Source organism: Bos mutus, chromosome 19, assembly GCF_027580195.1.
Source record: "Bos mutus isolate GX-2022 chromosome 19, NWIPB_WYAK_1.1, whole genome shotgun sequence".
In the NCBI taxonomy this organism is placed as follows: Eukaryota; Metazoa; Chordata; class Mammalia; order Artiodactyla; family Bovidae; genus Bos; species Bos mutus.
Genome location: NC_091635.1, coordinates 32,079,898 through 32,085,127, shown reverse-complemented (window position 1 = coordinate 32,085,127; position 5,230 = coordinate 32,079,898). Strand labels below are relative to the sequence as shown.

At 46.9% G+C, this 5,230-nt stretch overlaps 1 non-coding gene across 1 annotated transcript; it reads right to left on the bottom strand.

The window, feature by feature from the left end:
* Positions 1 to 3,471: 3,471 nt before the first annotated feature.
* LOC138984057 (U6 spliceosomal RNA) lies at positions 3,472 to 3,578 on the bottom strand. The gene has a single exon (XR_011461412.1). It is a non-coding gene; the product is annotated as a U6 spliceosomal RNA (small nuclear RNA).
* Between the last annotated feature and the right edge of the window lie 1,652 nt (positions 3,579 to 5,230).

Below are 5,230 nucleotides of genomic sequence, written 5' to 3'. Positions count from 1 at the left end.
CTGTGTCAATAAAGCCTTGAATTCACAGGCAGGTGAGGGCATTCCTCAAAGGCCTCAAATGAAGACAGAATAGGAAGTAAGAACACTGAGATGAGATTGAAGGTGGCAGCTCCCCTCAGGGCATTAGCCTAACTCCTTAGCATAGGGTTCTTTTTTTTTTTTTTTTTAAGCATAGGGTCTTGAGTTTTAAAATCCACATGAGGACCCAAGCAAGGTGGGAAATTTTAATTGAGATCCTAACATAAAACCTAGATCCTTGAAGGGCTAAATCTGAAGTGAAAAGGTGGCCCTATCAGTGAAGACAGAGAAGGAGATGGCAACCCACTCTAGTACTTTTGCCTGGAAAATCCCATGGGCGGAGGAGCCTGATAGTCTGCAGTCCATGGGGTCGCTAAGAGTTGGACACGACTGAGTGACTTCACTTTCACTTTTCACTTTCATGCATTGGAGAAGGAAATGGCAACCCACTCCAGTGTTCTTGCCTGGAGAATCCCAGGGACGGGAGCCTCATGGGCTGCCGTCTATGGGGTCACACAGAGTCGGACACGACTGAAGCGACTTAGTAGTAGTAGTATCAGTGAAGACAGACTACAGGAAGCACATCTGTCTTGGCCTGGGCTCTGAGTTAAAAAAAATTAGTCTCTTCCAAGAATTTAGAATTGAAACTCCTCTCCTCTGCTGGTTGAGGTTCACATGTACACTGGTTATGTGATTTGGATGGCCCAAACCAAGTAATTTACTGGGACCAGATTAGTAGTACCTTGGGGATCCTCTTTGGAAATGACACTCTTAATCCAGACCTCCCAGGATTCCCACAGATAAGAAAAGCCCAGGTGAACATGAGCTCATAACCTGCAATTATAAGATACATAAGAAAATAAGCTGGTCCAGGTGAAAATCAGCAGATAAAACAAATAGCAGACTAGATGTCCAGAGGACCTCAGATGCTGGAATTGTCAAATTCAGACTATAAACAAGCATGTTTAATTTACTTAAAGAAATATACTTTAAAAGATATAAAGCTCTCACCCAAATATGATTTTGTGTTAGGCTCACAAAACCTCTTTGGGGCATGCGGGTGAAGTTGCATTTAGCTACTTTTTTTTTTTTTTAATAAAGATTCAGAGCAGAGGCCAGGAGACCTGCTTAAGACCCCACAATTAGAACTGGCAGAATCGGGACATGAAATTCAGGTCTCCTGCCACAAAATCAGTACTTATTCCCCATATAGTCTACCTGTTTCTCAAATGCATCCTCAAGGGCCTTTTGCATCGGGGATGGCTAACCACAGGTGAAGTGGTCATGGGCAGTGGGGGCAGGGATGCACACTGGCATCCTCTGCTCTGATCATCTGGGGCATGGTTGTGCAATCTGACCCTTGGTACCTGGAGCTCCATCCTACTTATTCTAGTTCTGTATCAAGTGAGGAAAGACTGAGGAGGAGAGGTGTGGTGAGGATGAGGAGAAGGAGGAGAAACAAGAGCCAGGAAGTGGGAAGGATAGTGGTAAACGGACAGATGATTCAAAAGGCAGAGCCTGACATGAAAAGGACTGTCAGAGGGAGAAAAAAGTTTAGCTTGACATCACTTTCAGACATCAAAAATCTATTTGTGATCCATTGAATTGTATATCCCCTTCTTCCTTGGTAATAAAGTTGTATTTGAGCACATGAGAGCCTAGCTAGGAACCGCCATAACCAGCTTCTCTTACAGTTAGGTGTGACCTTGGGGCTGAGTTTTCATCAACAGAATGTGAGCAAAGAGAGGGGTTTAGTTCCCAGATGGAGCCTTAAGATGCAGGTGTTTCCAGGAAACCGAGTCTCAGTTTTTGACCCTAAGCCTATGGGTCAACAGAGGCACACCACAGAAGGAATCCGGGTTCCCATACGCTGTGTGAATAGAGCTGCCCACTGATCTGGACTGTTCAGCTCATTACAGGAGAGAGAATTAAGCTACTATCTTCTGAGTTGTTATTGGGTCTCTTTGTTACAGCAGCCTGCCTTACCCTAACTAATACACCCAGGCAAAAACACAGCCCATTACTGCTGTAAAAAATTGAGGGCGAATCAGAAATGTGTGTGCTGAGTGATGCAAAGTTCTGCAACACTTTAACATGAACCAAAGTTCATGCAGGCAGCTGCAAGGTCTAGCAGAGATGCTATAACAAATGTTTTCATGTTTGTTATGCATGGTTTTTCTTAGTTTGGGTTTTCCTTGAATTTTTTTTACACAGTTTCATTACAGATGGAAATTTGGCTTTTGTTTCAAAACTTACATAACTGATTGAATGTACTTCTGACAATGCTCACGTTTCTGTCATGAAGCATATTTTTCCCTCTGAGGAGTTGCAAGAGCAAAAGCTCTTTCTGGGGCACCCCATGCTACATTGATGGAGGGAAGTATGGGGGGCAGGAGGTACCCACCTGGCACTGGCCTGGCAGTGAGGAGTGTTTCTGCTCACTGGCAGTGTCCATCCTGGGCTGTCTCCCTCTGCTGGACTGTCTCCCTCTGCTGGACTGTGCCTCACGCCTGGTCCCTGGGAACCTCATGAGCTGCTATGTTGCTTCTATGTTTTTTTTTTTTTTTTTGAGATTTTGACTTTTTTTTTTTAAACTTTACATAATTGTATTAGTTTTGCAAAATATCAAAATGAATCCGCCACAGGTATACATGTGTTCCCCATCCTGAACCCTCCTCCCTCCTCCCTCCCCATACCATCCCTCTGGGTCGTCCCAGTGCACTAGCCCCAAGCATCCAGTATCATGCATCGAACCTGGACTGGCATCTCGTTTCATACATGATATTTTACATGTTTCAATGCCATTCTCCCAAATCTTCCCACCCTCTCCCTCCCCCACAGAGTCCATAAGAGTGTTCTATACATCAGTGTCTCTTTTGCTGTCTCGTACACAGGGTTATTGTTACCATCTTTCTAAATTCCATATATATGCGTTATTATACTGTATTGGTGTTTTTCCTTCTGGCTTACTTCACTCTGTATAATAGGCTCCAGTTTCATCCACCTCATTAGAACTGATTCAAATGTTTTCTTTTTAATGGCTGAGTAATACACCATTGTGTATATGTACCATAGCTTTCTTATCTATTCATCTGCTGATGGACATCTAGGTTGCTTCCATGTCCTGGCTATTATAAACAGTGCTGCGATGAACATTGGGGTACACGTGTCTCTTTCCCTTCTGGTTTCCTCAGTGTGTATGCCCAGCAGTGGGATTGCTGGATCATAAGGCAGTTCTATTTCCAGTTTTTTAAGGAATCTCCACACTGTTCTCCATAGTGGCTGTACTAGTTTGCATTCCCACCAACAGGGGGTGGGTGTAAGAGGGTTCCCTTTTCTCCACACCCTCTCCAGCATTTATTATTTGTAGACTTTTGGATCGCAGCCATTCTGACTGGTGTGAAATGGTACCTCATAGTGGTTTTGATTTGCATTTCTCTGATAATGAGTGATAAAAATATGGAACGCTTCACGAATTTGCGTGTCATCCTTGCACAGGGGCCATGCTAGTCTTCTCTGTATCGTTCCAATTTTAGTATATGTGCTGCCGAAGCGAGCACGCTATGTTGCTTCTAAAACTGAGTTGTGTGTGATGTGCCTGGTGAATAGACAGTAAGGCCCATTCCCATGACCTGCTGAGCAGAAGGTGCAGGAGTTGACCCCTAGGGAGGCCTGAGAGTGTCCCATGCAAATCATGCATGATTTGGCATGATTTGCAGTAGGGGGAAACTGAGGCCCAGAGGGAAGAAGTGATTTCCAGATGGAGCTTAAATCTCGGCTCGTCAGCAAGAATTTATGTTCTACTAAACCCCGCCACGGAGAAGGCACTGGCGACCCACTCCAGTACTCTTGCCTGGAAAATCCCATGGGCAGAGGAGCCTGGTAGGCTGCAGTCCATGGGGTCGCTAAGAGTCGGGCACGACTGAGCGACTTCACTTTCACTTTTCACTTTCATGCATTGGAGAAGGAAATGGCAACCCACTCCAGTGTTGTTGCCTGGAGAATCCCAGGGACGGGAGCCTCATGGGCTGCCGTCTATGGGGTCACACAGAGTCGGACACGACTGAAGTGACTTAGCAGCAGCAGCAGCAAACCCCACCAGCTCCCTACAGGTTTGTATTGTTGGCCTCATATCCAGGGCATGTATTTTGCATTAAAAAAGCAAATTGCAAACAAACATTCTATCCATTCTAACTGAAAATAAGCACAGCCCCGCAAAACACTGAACCCTAAACTTTTTTTTTGCCATGCAGTATGTGGGATCTTAGTTCCCCAACCAGGGTTTGAACCCATGCATCCTGCACTGGAAGCACAGAGTCAACCACTGGACTTCCAGGGAAGTTCCAGAACCCTGAGGTTTTTGAAACCAAGGTGTCCCAGCCCTCTAGAAGGAAGACCACCCCCCTATGCCTAGTGCAGGTAGATTCCTCCAGGATGGGCTCCTGGGTGTGGGGCCCAGAGTAGGTGGGAGACCTGCAGCTAGAAACCAGTAGCCTGGATTCTGGCCACAACAACAATGATTTCGTTTGCTCTGTGGCTACAGGACTCTCACGTGCCTCCTCTGGGCGTCGGTGTTTCAGGTGGGGGGCTGTTGGATCTGAGGACATTCTGTGATTTGAGCTGCTGAGGAAAGAAAGGATCTTATTGTATCCTCGGGCAGGCAAGCAAGACTCTGCTCCCTGGCCAAACCAGCCTAGAAGGGAGAAGAGAGAAGAGTCGGCTTTAGGATGGAGAGCAGCAAGAGGTGGTCCCAGCCACCTTGGACAGGGGCTCTGAAGGTGGCCACTGTAGCAGGGCAAAATCAGCTCATTGCACAAGTCTACAGCAGTGACCAGGCTGCTGGGAGCCGAGAGGGTCCTCACCCAGAAAGGTCTTCCTGGAGTGAGAGTTCCCCCGGTTGGGGGTGAGCAAAGCCTTGAGCAGAGAGAGAGCCCTCTGGGCTCATTTCCAGCCATGCATTTATTTCCTTCCTCATCCAACCCCTTCCTGGAAGCTGATAAGGCTGTGAGGGAAGCCCAAGCTCAGATTCCCCCTGCCACCCTTCTTTCCCTGGCACCAGCCATCTCCCCATCGTGGGGGCATTTCCGGCTCCCAGGACTGAGCTCCTGCCGCCTACTTTGGTCTGGAGAATCACAGCTTCTCATAAAACTGCAACACCCCCTCGAAGTGCCTCTGTCATAGCCCAGGATTCACAACCCCATCACAGGTTCTC